Source organism: Chlorocebus sabaeus, chromosome 23, assembly GCF_047675955.1.
Source record: "Chlorocebus sabaeus isolate Y175 chromosome 23, mChlSab1.0.hap1, whole genome shotgun sequence".
Lineage (NCBI taxonomy): Eukaryota > Metazoa > Chordata > Mammalia > Primates > Cercopithecidae > Chlorocebus > Chlorocebus sabaeus.
The window spans coordinates 1,929,600-1,943,614 of record NC_132926.1 but is presented as its reverse complement, the minus strand read 5'-3'; the positions used below and the strand labels follow the sequence as shown (position 1 = coordinate 1,943,614).

At 51.7% G+C, this 14,015-nt stretch overlaps 1 protein-coding gene across 1 annotated transcript in view; it reads right to left on the bottom strand.

The window, feature by feature from the left end:
• The window catches only part of RASGEF1C (RasGEF domain family member 1C), a 110,410-nt gene extending 97,497 nt beyond the window's left edge, over positions 1-12,913 (bottom strand). The window contains exon 1 of the mRNA XM_008015540.3: positions 12,752-12,913. The gene's annotated coding sequence lies outside the window, so the exon portion shown is untranslated. The remainder of the gene's footprint in view (positions 1-12,751) is intronic.
• Positions 12,914-14,015: the final 1,102 nt, after the last annotated feature.

Genomic DNA, 14,015 nt, shown 5'->3' with positions numbered 1-14,015 from the left:
GGCCTAACTTAGTGGTCCCCAAGCTGAGAAGGGCGTCTGCAGAGTAGAGACCAACAGGAGGTGCATGAGAAGCAGACATGGGAACTCCTTATAACATGACTGTGAAAATGACTGTGCTATGTAACATTGGCTACATGAAAAGCTTACCTGTAGTGTACACATGTATCAAAAAGCACGACAGACAGACACCTGCAGGCCTGCCACCCAGTGAGGCAGTGCCACGTCAGCAATCACCCATGCATCCTCCCTGCCCACAGATCCTCCCCTTCCAGGTCCCCACTATCTGGAATATTATTAAAAACACTTATTTATTTATTATTAAGGTAGGACTGACAAATAAAAATTGTATTTATGGTGTACAATGTGATGTTTTGATGTATGCAGACATTGTGCAATGACTAAGTCAAGCTAATTGACCTATCACTTTGCATACTTACCATGTTTTTGTCATGTAGAACTTTTAAAAATTCATTTCAAAACATTTCTTTCTTAACTATTCAAAAGAACTCACTAGAGATGCTTCCTGGGCCTGATATGTTCTGTTTGGGAAGCCTATTAATGATACATTCAACTTATTTAACAGAAATAGTATTGTTCAGGGCCGGGCACGGTGGCTCACACCTGTAATCCCAGCACTTTGGGAGACCAAGGCAGGTGGATCACTTGAGGTCAGGAGTTCAAGACCAGCCTGGCCAACATGGTGAAACCCCGTCTCTACCAAAAATACAAAAAATTAGCCAGGTGTGGTGGCAGGTGACTATAATACCAGCTACTCAGGAGGCTGAGGCAGGAGAATTGCTTGAACCCGGGAGGAGGAGGTTGCAGTGAGCCGAGATCGCGCCACTGCACTCCAGCCTGGGCAACAGTGAGACTTTGTCTCAAAAAAAAAAAAGAAATAGTATTGTTCAGGTTTTCTATTTTTTCTTATGTCAGTCTTGGTAAGTTATGTCTTTTGGGGTGTTTGTACATTTTCTCTGAAGTACATCAAATGTATTGGTATGAGGTTCTTCATAAAAACCCCTTGCTATCCTCGCCACACGGGGAGAACCGGCAGCAATGGCCTTTCTCCCTCCTGATATCGATCCTTCGTGCTTTCTCTTTCTTGGTCTTGGCTGGTCATGCTGGCAGGCAATCAACTTTATTCATCTTTTGAAACAGGTATTTCTCTGTTTATCAATCCCCATTCTCACAAGATAAAGTTGAAGGAGAACTTGGCACACCCTGCTTGATAGGGAGCACTCAATAAAAATTCTATATTTCAAAGCAATACTTAACTGCAGGATTTCTGAGTAACACCAGGGCAACGATATCCTAAGAGCCTGAGGGTTCCCAGGACCTGACTCCACCCCAAAATGTGGAGCTGGGTGTGCTGCCCCAGGCTGGTGTCGGTGAGGCTCCCCTCAGACCTCGCCATGGGGCAGGGCTGCTCTCACTGACGTGCGCCTGTGGCCAGCCTGCTCTGATGAGCCGCCTCGGTCGGTCCCTCTGCAGCACGATCCCATTCCTGGAGAGTCCCATCTGGGGACTGCGATTCAGGGTCAGGAAGCAGGGGTGCCTCAGGCACATGGGAGCTCTCTGCCTCGCCTCCCTCAGCCAGCAGCCACACACCTGTGAATCACTCAACAATGGCTGGGACAGAGGGGAGCCTGAACCCCGGGACAGCAGAGGGAAGCAATGGCGGGATCCAGGGTGCTGCTCAGGGCAGTGGTGGCCTCTGACAGTGGACCCAGGCTGGACAGAGAAGGCCTGGGGTTAACAGAGAGGCGCTCCTGGCTGAGCCCAGCTCAGGCCTGAAACCCACGGCTGCTTAGCACGTGTCTGTTGGGTGGTCCACGTGATGGACAGATGGGAGGCTGTGAGCAGAGAGAGGCCCACAAAGACAGACAGTGAGAGCAGTCCACGCTCAAAAATAGCCCAGACTGTCAACAGCACAAACCCCAGACAGCAGGCTGAGCTCAAGGCCCACACTGGCTGCATGGCCCTGGGATGCCCCCTTGTGTCCCTGAGCCTCAGTTTCCCCATCTGTAAATCGATGGCAGCTGCTGTGGGAATTACCTGAGGCCACAGGCACTCAGCCAGCGGCACTGTGTGGGTGTTTAAACCGTCACAGACAGCAGTGGTCATTTTACTACGTATTATTTAGCCAGATTGGCACTTTTGAATACTGTCTGGATTTTAAAACAAACAACTAAACAATTTCCTGACCAAATGACCCGGGTAGAGATTTCCTCTGCTGGGGCATTAATTAGCTGATTCCAAGAGTCTGCACTCCGTCCCACCCTTAGCGACATCCACTGCACGTAAAGCAGAAATTCACCAATTAGGATGCTGCTGTGGGACTGGAAGGCCTTGAACTGGCAACAGTGGTGCCAGTTAGCTTATTCAAAATTAATAAACCAAGGTGACCCCTCCCTTCCCTCCCTCTCTTCCTCCCCTCCCCTCCCCTCCTTCCTTCCTTCTTTCCCAGATGGGATCTTGTTCTGTAGCCTTGAACCCCTGACCTCAAGCGATTCTCCTACCACAGCCTCCCAAAGTGCTGGGACTACAGGTATCAGTGACCTCACCTGGCTCATACTAAATTTCTGGAACATGCATTGAAATTGTGGTTTTGTAGGAAAATTTCCGTGTTCTTTTTTTTTTTTTTTTTTTTGAGATGGAGTCTCGCTTTGTCGCCCAGGCTGGAGTGCAGTGGCGCAATCTCCACTCACTGCAAGCTCCGCCTCCCGAGTTCACGCCAGTGCAGTGGCGCAATCTCCACTCACTGCAAGCTCCGCCTCCCGAGTTCACGCCATTCTCCTGCCTCAGCCTCCAGAGTAGCTGGGACTACAGGTGCCCGCCACCATGCCCGGCTAATTTTTATATTTTTAGTAGAGACGGGGTTTCACCGTGTTAGCCAGGATGGTCTTGATCTCCTGACCTTGTGATTCACCCATCTCAGCCTCCCAAAGCTGGGATTACAGGTGTGAGCCACCGCGCCGGGCCAGAATTTCCGTGTTCTAAGGTGATGCTGATGTCTTGATTCCCGTAGCTTACTCTTAAATGGCTTAGTAAAAATAATGAGCAAATGTTCCAAAGTGTTAAAAACTGGGCCGGGCATGGTGGCTCATGTCTGTAATCTCAGCACTTCAGGAAGTCAAGGCAGGCGGATCACAAGATAAAGAGTTCAAGACCAGCCTGGCCAACATGGTGAAACCCTCTCTCTACTAAAAATACAAAAATTATCTGGGCGTGGTGGCACATGCCTGTAATCCCAGCTACTTGGGAGGCTGAGGCAGAATTGCTTGAACCGGGTCCTGGGAGACAGTGGTTGCAGTGAGCCGAGATTGCACCACTGCACTCCAGCCTGAGCTACAGAGCAAGATTCCATCCAAAAAAAAAAAAAAAAAATTGATGTATTTAATAGATGAAGAGTACACCATTCTTTATGGAGCTTTCCAAGTAGAAAGGCTGCAAACATCTCTAGGTCCCAGAGATCATGGCAGCCCCTCGATCCAATCCTCTCCTTGCTAAAAGCCAACCTGGACTAAGCAGGAGATTGAATAACACCACCCATGCCCAGGCCCACGCCCCCAGCACCCACGCCCACGCCCCCAGCACCCACGCCCACGCCTCCAGCACCCATGCCCACGCCTCCAGCACCCATGCCCACGCCCCCAGCACCCATGCCCACACCTCCAGCACCCACGCCCACGCCCCTAGCACCCACGCCCACGCCTCCAGCACCCACGCCCACACCTCCAGCACCCACGCCCACGCCCCCAGCACCCACGCCCATACCTCCAGCACCCACGCCCACGCCCCCAGCACCCACGCCCACACCTCCAGCACCCACGCCCACGCCCCCAGCACCCACGCCCATACCTCCAGCACCCACGCCCACGCCCCCAGCACCCACGCCCACACCTCCAGCACCCACGCCCACGCCCCCAGCACCCACGCCCATACCTCCAGCACCCACGCCCACGCCTCCAGCACCCACGCCCACGCCCCCAGCACCCACGCCCATACCTCCAGCACCCATGCCCATGCCCCCAGCACCCACGCCCACACCTCCAGCACCCATGCCCACGCCCCCAGCACCCACGCCCATACCTCCAGCACCCACGCCCACGCCTCCAGCACCCACGCCCACGCCCCCAGCACCCACGCCCATACCTCCAGCACCCATGCCCACGCCCCCAGCACCCACGCCCACACCTCCAGCACCCACGCCCACGCCCCCAGCACCCACGCCCATACCTCCAGCACCCACGCCCACGCCTCCAGCACCCACGCCCACGCCCCCAGCACCCACGCCCATACCTCCAGCACCCATGCCCATGCCCCCAGCACCCACGCCCACACCTCCAGCACCCATGCCCACGCCCCCAGCACCCACGCCCATACCTCCAGCACCCACGCCCACGCCTCCAGCACCCACGCCCACACCTCCAGCACCCACGCCCACGCCTCCACCACCCATGCCCATGCCTCCACCACCCATGCCCATGCCTCCAGCACCCATGCCCATGCCTCCACCACCCATGCCTCCAGCACCCACGCCCATGCCTCCAGCACCCACGCCCATGCCTCCAGCATGAGAGGGGAGCAAATAATACCACCCAGGCCCTGGCATGAGTAGGAGACAGGGTGCGCCCTCCTCTAACTGGTGCGGGTGAGGAAAGAACACCCCAACCTTCAGAACCCGCTCCAGGGCCCACACTGGCATTGATGGGGTGCGGGCTCAGGGAGAAGCACTGTGGGAATGAGGAGAGGGGAGCTGGGGCCAAGAACTAAGGAAAAAAGAAAGTCCTTTAGCCAAGTGTGGTGGCAGGTGCTTGTGGTCTCAGCTACGGAGGCTGAGGTGGGAGGATCGCTTGAGCCCAGAAGTTGGAGGCAGCAGTGAGCTGTGATCGCACCAGTGCACTACAGCTGGGTGACAGAGTGAGCCCCTGTCTCTAAATAAAAACAAGAAGAAGAAAGTCCCACCCGACATGGGGAAACAGAGCACGCCTAGGGGTGGGTGTTGGAGCACTGGCGGCTGGGGAACTGAAAGGAGACAGCAGTGGAGCCCGGAGGTGGCTGTCTCAGGAAGGCCCTGCTTCTAGGGGCCAGGCATGTGGCCTGGAAGTAGAGGCAGCCTTTGGAGGCTTGCTAGTAACAGACAGGAAGTAGCAAGCCTGGATGTTCAAGGACCTACGGAAGCAAAGGTGAACTGTAAACTCAGAAAACACAAGTCCACTCCCGCCTCCCAAAGGACAAGGAAAATGGTGCACTTCACTCCGCCAACAGGAGAGGGGACTCTTACACTAAGAAACCTACTATGGTTCCCAAGCCCCCAGCTCCTGCCTACAGCCATCTGTTATTACCAGTCCAGGCAAATTAAGACATTGCTAAGTTAACAGATAATATCCATACAAAGCCAGTATACAGCGCCGACACTAATCCTTCCCACAAACCCCCAATTTACAAAGCGGAAAATCTACACAAGACACCTCAACTTGAATTACCTAACGCCGTGGTCTGGAAGTTTATTACCTAACGCCATGGTCTGGAAGTTTTGTCCCCCAGAATTTATACATTGAAACGCAGTCCCCGGTGTGATGGCATCTGGGGGGAGCCTTTGGGAGGTAATTAGGTCTGGAGGGCAGAGCCCTCATCAATGAGATGAGTGCCCTTAGGAAAGGGGCTCCTGAGAACTCCCTTGCACCTTCCTCCATGTGAGGGTGTGAGGAGAGGAGCCATCTGCGAACCAGGATGCAGCCCTCACCACGTACCTTGATCTCGTACCTCCAGCCTCCAGAACTGTGAGAAATCGTTCTGATAGTTTGTTAGCGCAGCCTGAACAGATGAAGACACACTAAAAATTCAGACACATGAAGAAAATCCCTAAATTATACATTTAAAAAACTCAACAGAAATGAAACCAAAAAAAGGTAAATGTGAAATTAGAGTTGCCTGAACTCATGAAAGAAAATGAGGAAAAGACCATCATCTCAGAAATGAAGACTGAATTAGAAAATCTCTTAGGGAGAACGGATTTGACTAAAAGCTTAATAGTGTTCATTAAGGAAATGAATGAAAACAACCATAAAACAAAAATAAAATTCATAGAGAAAGCAATCTAGAAGATAGATGGAAAAAAGATCTAACACAAACATATTATTGGCATCCCTGAAGATAAAAGGTAAAATAATGGTACATAATTAACATTTAACACTATAATCTAAGAAAATGTTTTAGAAATAAAAGAAGACTTAAATCTGCATATTCAAAGAGTCCACCACATACCTGAAATCAGTTCCAAGACAATGCCTAGTAAAATGATTAGACTTTAAAAATAAAGAAAAAAAATTCTTTGGAGCTCCGGAAAAACAATCAAGTCACTTACAAAGGAAAGAAAAGCATGTTTATATCAGACATCTTGTTGACAATGTACAAGCAAGGCAACCCATAACAACATTTTAAAAAATTTAAGGAAGGACAGAAAGTAAGAGGCAAGGATTTTATAACCAGCCAATCTGTCCTTCAAGTAGCAAGAGTATAGAAAGCAAGCAGGAAATACAGTACGCACGAGTCTTTCTTAAGGAACCACCAGAAGCTAAGCTTTGTCCAGTCAAAGGGTAACTGGGAAAACTTTGGCAAAAATAAATATTAGTAATCAGAATCCAACACCATTGTGGCAGGCAGTGTCTATGGCGCTCACCCACATGATAATCTCTACCTCTTGGTGTTCATACATTTGGGACTGAGTGGGGCTTTTGACTTTCCTCCAACCAATAGACTATGGCAAAGATGAGAGGATATCACTACTGGGATTATGTTACGTTGTTCTATCATGTATGTCACGTCATACTATGTTATGTTTTGTTATGTGATGACTCTCTAGAGACTCTGCTGGCTTGACAGAGTAAGCAGTCATGCTGGGGAAGCCCACATGACAGAGAACTGTGGGTGGTCCCTAGGAACTGGGGGTGACCTTTAGAAGTTGAGGTTGGCCTCCGGCCAACATCTAGTCAAAAATTTAAGCTCTAAATATAACTACAAAGAACTAAATACTGCCAACAACCACATGAGTGGATGAGCAAATCCTTCCCTAGCTGTCTCTACATGAGAACCTAGTCCTGGCTACCACCAGCAGTACTCAGCTAAGCCATGCCCTGGCTTCTGATCCACAGAAATGATGAGCTAATAAACATGTGTTGCTTTAAGCCATTAGGTCAATGATAAATTATTACACAGCAACAGATAACTAATACAATGATATCAAAACATACTACAGGCTGGGCGCAGTGGCTCACGCCTGTAATCCCAGCACTTTGGGAAGCCAAGGGGGGAGGATCACTTAAGGCCAGGAGTTTGAGACCAGCCTGGCCAACATGGTGAAACCCCGTCTCTACCAAAAATATAACTCAACCGGGCATGGTGGTGCATGCCTGTAATCCCAGCCACTTGGGAGGGTGAGGCAGAAGAATCGCTTGAACCTGGGAGGCAGAGGTTGGAGTGAGCCGAGATCATGCCACTGCACTCCAGCCTGGGCGACAGAGTGAGACTCTGCCTCCAAAAACAAACAAACAAACAACAACAACAACAAAGAAGTGAAATTTGGGGGAAGGCAAAAGTTCTATGCAGCTTTTTGACTGTGTGGGGGTCAGCATCCCTAACCTTCTCATTGTTCGAGGGCCAACTGTAATTGCTAAGCTGTATTCCATTGTATGGACATATATCTTGTTTATTTATTCACCAGTTGATGAACAACTATGTTGTCTCTACTTTTCTGGCCATTATAAGCAATGCTGTTATGAGCGTTTGCGTACAAGTCTTTGCGTGGACATTTCATTGTTTTCATTTCTCTTAGATTCCTGGGGGTGGGGCCGTTGGTTCATATGGTATTTTTATGTTTAAATTTTAAAGAAACTGCCAAACTATTTTCTACGTCATGTCCAAGTGGGACTTATTTCAGAAATGCGAAGATGGCCTAGTGTTAATATTCATACGTTTTGTGTCTTACTGTTTACCTCACCCTAGTCCCAGACCTGATATCAGGAAATCCATCACTGACTTATTATGTTAATAGCGCTAAGGAGAAACATCAGATCATTGTCTCCATACATGGCTCCAACAAAGGTCAACACCAATCCTGATTTTTAAAGCCACCAACAAAATATGAGTCAATGGATATCCCCTTATCTATCTATCTATCTATCTATCTATCTATCTATCTATCTAATCCATCTATCTCTCTTCCCATCCTGAAGTCAGCATCTTTCTTAATAGGGGAAGTATTAGAGGCCTTTTTACTAAAGTCAGGAACAAGGTAAGGAGGCCCACTACATCCAATATTTAATACTGAATTGGAGTTATTCAGCCAATTTAATAAGATAAAAGAAAGCATAAAAATCAATAGAGAAGCAGTAAAGCTATTTGAATTTGTAGATGACAGAATGACTAAGAGAATCAAAGATAAGACTAACAACAGGCCGGACATGGTAGCCCATGCCTGTAATCCCAGCACTTTGGGAGGCCGAGGCGGTGGATCATCTGAGGTCAAGAGTTCAAGACCAGCCTGGACAAGATGGCGAAACCCCGTCTCTACTAAAAATACAAAAATTAGCTGGACGCGGTGGCAGGTGCCTGTAATCTTAGCTACTTGGGAAGCTGAGGCACGAGAATCACTTGAACGTGTGAGGTAGAGGTTGTGGTGAGCGGAGATCACGCTACTGCATTCCAGCCTGGGTGACACAGCGAGACTCTGTCTCAAAAAAATAAAATAAATAAATAAATAAAAGACTAACAATAAAACTAACAATAAAAATTCAGGTAAGACAGAAAGATATAAAATAACATACACAAAACAGTAATCAATTCAAAGATATAATTGAAAAAACCATTTATAGTAGCAACACACAAGGTAGAAACATTCATGAATAAACTTCCTAAGAAATATGAAAAACATACATGAGGAAAACTTCAAAACACTCCTAGAAGTAGCCTTGAACAAACAGAAAGATCTCTCTCGGTTTTGGATAAGATAACTCAACTTCATAAAGATGCCAGTTATCCTAAAGTTAATATATAAGCCTAATATAAACTTAATATGATCTCCTTCCTGACCCAAATACCAGCAACACGCTGCAATAGCCAGGAAATCCTTGCAGTAAAAAGCAGTGGAAGGAACTTGCCCACCAGATAGTAAAACACAACAAGGAGAGTCGAGCCCAATCTCCTCTATTGCAATGGGCTTGAATAAAATCTTCTTTGCCATTATTTATTATTATTATTATTATTATTATTATTTTGAGACAGAGTCTCGCTCTGTCGCCCAGGGTGGAGTGCAGGGGTATGATCTCAGCTCAGTTCACCAACCTCTGCCTCCCAGGTTCAAGCAATTCTCGTGCCTTAACCTCCCAAGTAGCTGGGATTACAGGCATGTGCCACCACACCCGGCTAATTTTTTATATTTTTTGGTAGAGACAGGGTTTTACCATGTTGGCCAGGCTGGTTTCAAACTCCTGACCTCAAGTGATCCACCCATCTCAGCCTTGCAAAGTGCTGGGATTACAGGCGTGAGCCACTGTTCCAGGCCCTCCTTGCCTTTAAATACATGTATTTTTTCTCTCTCTCTTTCACCAGTATGTGAACAGATGGAATAGACAGACCTGTGAGACAAACTAGTAAGCCCAGAAACAGGCCCAGGGCTTGGCTGTTTAGTGTATGATGAAGGTGCATTTCAGATCACCGGAGGAAAGATGACCTTTTAAATAAATGGCATTGGGATAGAGTGCTAGACATTTAGAAAAAGATTAAATTAGATCTACAGACTATGTACAAAACTAAACAAATATTAGAAAACACAGATGATTGCTTTATAATTGGGCTTTTCATAGTTAGAAAAGTCTATGATTCCAAATCTATGTGAAAAGATGTCCAATTTCATTTATAATAATAGAAATATAAATTTAAAATACACTGAAATACTATTTCTCAGCTCTCAAACCAGTGAGGCTGTGAGGAAACAGAAGACGCTGTGATACACTGGTGGTGGGAATGCAAAATGGTGCTACCTCTTGACAGGGAATTTGGGACTAGCTAACAAAATAAATCCATATTCACTCCTACTTCTAGAAGTGTGTTCTAAATAGACACCTTTGCAAATATTAACAATATAGGTGCAAGGTTATCCCTTACTCCATTATTTTAAATGTAAAAAGGCTCGAAAAAAACAGAATGTTCACCCACAGGACATAATTTGAATAAACAATAATAGTACAGCCACAGAACGGAATGCTATGTGAGGGTAAAAAAGAATGAGGCAGGTCTCCACGAACTGGTAAGAAGTTATTTTCAGGACATACTTCTAATTGAAGAAAAACAAGGAGCTGCATGGCCAACTTTTGTGATAATGCTTAAATGACTTGGTTTGCAGAAAGACACACAGGAAGGATAAACCAGAAAATATTTTAAATGGCTACCAATGGTGTGGGAACAAGGAGGACGACGCAGGGGTAGGATTGAGACCTCTAAGGATAGCTTTTTAATAGCTTTGACCTTTAAACCACGTGTTTTACATACTCAAAAAAATAAAATTACATCCTGAAGTCCAAAGGAAAAAAACCTCCACATTCAATGCAAGTAGAAACACACGAAGCTATCAGTGTGTCCTGTTGATAACATAATCACACAGCACTCTGCCTGCACACCCGTGGAAATCCCGATGCTGACCTAGTAGGTTTTGGCTGGCTTTGGTGTGGATGCAGTAATTCTCAAACTATTTCGGGGTGCATTGTAGGGCTAAGTAAATGATTAAACATATTCATGTTTGGGGCAACAAGGTTCTCACTGCAGGAGAAAGGGAATGGAAATATTAATTTTTAGTAAAAAACAAAGGTGTCTTGGCTTGATCCACTGACAAGGCCTAGAGGCAGCGAGTGCACGCCCCACACTAAGCCCGGGTCCCACGCGAGGAGCCAAGGCCCCTTGAAGAAATGGCTCTGGGTCTAGGTCCAGGTACCAGTGAGAGCCGGAACCACCCCAGAGACTGGCGTGGACATGGCAGGAGGGTGCAGACCCCGGCCTGAAAAGGGCCAGGTCCCGGGCAGGGCCCACACCTGGCGGCCTGCGGGCTCCTCCTCGCCAGTCCCGCCCCGGGCTCCGCAGCCCGCCGGTCTCCCGCCCGCCTTCCCTCTCCGGCCCCGCAGTGCGCCCACCCGCCGCCAGGGGCAGCCTTTCAACTCCCAACCTCCAACCCCGGGGCTGCCCAGGACATCCCGACCCCGCACGGACTCGGCTCCAGCTCCGCCCCTCCTGCCCTCAGGGGTCTCACCCACGCTGCTCCCCCGGCTACGTGTCCGTCACAGCACAGGCAGGGCTCCCCGCTCGCTGGGGACAGCCTCCCTGACCAGACGAGGCTCCGCCGCGCCCTGTCACCGTTCCCTCTGCCCCAGTCACCCCACTGCATGTTCTTCCCAGCACGCATTCTTGGCCATGTCCTTGCTTTTCCCTTTGATTCCTTGTTTGCTGCCCCCTCCCACACCAGCTAGGGAGCATGTACGGTGGCAGGCAGCAGGCGGCACACAGTACGCGCTCAATGAATGCGCTGGGCCAGTGAGTGGACAACCCCAGTCCCCCTCCACCAGTCGCCGAGCACAGTGGCTGCACTACGGCTATTGGAGCCAGTCCTACCAGAGGTGGGACCCCAGGGTTGCCACTCCATGGTCCCGCCCCTCTCTAAGCCTCAGTTACTCCACCTACCTGGCAGGCAGAGCTTCCCAGGACTCTTCTCAGGCTCCCGGAGCTCGGTGGAACTTCTGTCTCCCCCACAGCTCCAGGAGGCAGGAGGTAGGCGCCGGGATGAGCTCCTCCATCACCCCAACTTCCCAGCTCTTTCTCAGTTTCCCACGCCCACGCAGAGCATGGGTCGGCGTCCGCAGCACCCTTCCCCAAGCCCCTCCAAGCATTGCCTTCCCAATCTAAATACAAAGAGTGGACCAGGTGGTCCCTTATACCGTCCGCTGTCACTGCGTGAGAGCCACACCCAGGACGCCCAGCAGACCCCACTGTTCTCGCAGGCCCTCTGTTCTCGCAGGCCCTCTGAGAGCAGTAGCACTGGTCCTTTCCTCAAACCCGATCCCATCCTCAAGGGCGACAGCACCCTCTTCCCCCAGGCGCAAGGTCCTTTCCCTTCTGTACCTGCACTGGCAGGTCTGCCTTGCCGTCCCCATTTCATAGAGAGGGAAACTGAGGTCCGGTGCGGGCGGAGGCTTTGGTCCAGGCTGGCTCTTCCTGACACTCGAGCGGGTGAAAGAAGCTTGCTCTTGGCGCCCAGCAGGGGCTGGGGGCGCGCGGCAGAGCCGGGTCTCCCGCCAGGTGGCCGGGGGTGTGCCCTTAGGGTCCCCTCCCCGCCACCCCTGCGCCTCCAGTCCCAGCAGCCGCGCGGACCCCGCCCCTGCTGACCCCGGCGCACGCTCCCGAGCCGCGCGCAGCCTCCCGCCACCTGCCGACCCCGCCACGCGGACCGCACACTCACGTGCGCCGCCGCCCCCGGCCCCGCCGGCCGGCCACGCGCACTGTCACCACGCGCGAACCTGTGCTCCGGGTCAGGCCCGGGCGTGTCCGCCAACGACCCGGACACCGGCCGTCCCCGCCGGGCTCGCTGCCCCGCACCCACGCCGCGACCTCGCCCGCGCCCCGCGCCCGCCGGCAGCCCTCCCAGCCCCCGCGAGCCCGCGCCCCGGCCCGCTCTGCCAGCTGTCCCCGGCCGCGCACCACTCACCGACTCCCGGCGCGCCCGAACTCCGGGCCCGGCCCATGGGCAGCGGCCGCTGCGAGCCTCGGCGCCGCGGACCCAGGGCGCCGCGGGCCCGCCGCCGCCGCCGCCGCTGCCGCCGCCCGCTCCCAGCGCAGCCCGCACGAGCGATTGGCGGCGGCCCCAGAGTGCAGCGGCGCGGCGCCCCCTCGTGGCAATCCGGGAGCGCGGAGCGGGCGGGGCGCGGGGTGGAGCTGCGGGAGCACCACGGGCGGCGCTGCACACTGGGGCCTTCCGCGCCCAGGCCGCGGGGTCTCGGCCAAACGTCCCCCTGCGTTCAGGCCTCTGCGGCGGCTAGCCCACCGCGCCAGGACCGCCAGCTCAGACCGTCAGACGCTGCCCTCCGGAGCGCGGACCCTGGCGGACTCCGCCCGAGCTGCCCCAGCCTACCCCTCACCCGGTGGGCCTCTGGCGCCCCAAAACCCAGTTCATCCTGTCTTCTCAAGACTGGGCCCGGCCTGGTTCTCTGGGCTGGCCTCCTACCATGGCCACCTAGGTTGCCTGTGTCCCCGAGTGGGACATCCCTGGATAGGCATCCATCAGGGGATGAGGAAAGGGCACCGCCTCCCCCGCACCCCGCCACCTTCTCGGTGCTCTCCTGTGGCTCCCAGGGAGGGTGGATGCCACTTTGAAGACACCAGGGTGCTGGGAGGATGGCGATGCGTGATTTCACTTATAGAAAGGGAGAGGGGCTCTACCAGGATCCAGTGGCCTCCTTGAACTGGGTCCACCTTCAGTGAAAGTTCCCTGGTTGGTTCCAGCATAGAGGTCAGGACACCTGTCCTCTTGTGTCCAGAGTTTATCCCTTCCGCTGGGTTTGTGGTCTCGCTGACTTCAAGAATGAAGCTGTGGACCTTGGCACTGAGTGTTACAGCTCTTAAAGGTGGTGCGGACCCAAAGAGTGAGTATCCGCAAGATTTATCGTGAAGAGCAGAACAAAGCTTCTACAGCACTGAAGAAGACCTGAACAGGTACCTGCTGCTAGCTGGCCAGGGCTGGGCGCACAGCTTTTATTCCCTCATTTGTCCCCGCCCATGTCCTGCTGATTGGTCCATTTTATAGAGTGCTGATTGGTGCATTTACAGTCCTCCAGCTAGCCAGGAAAGTTCTCGCAGTCCTCACCCAACCCAGAAGTCCAGCTGGCTTCACCTCTCGCTCTGCTTTAGTCAGGACCTGCCTGATGAGATGTGGCCCAAAACTCAACCCAACCAGCTTGAGCAAAAAGAACTTA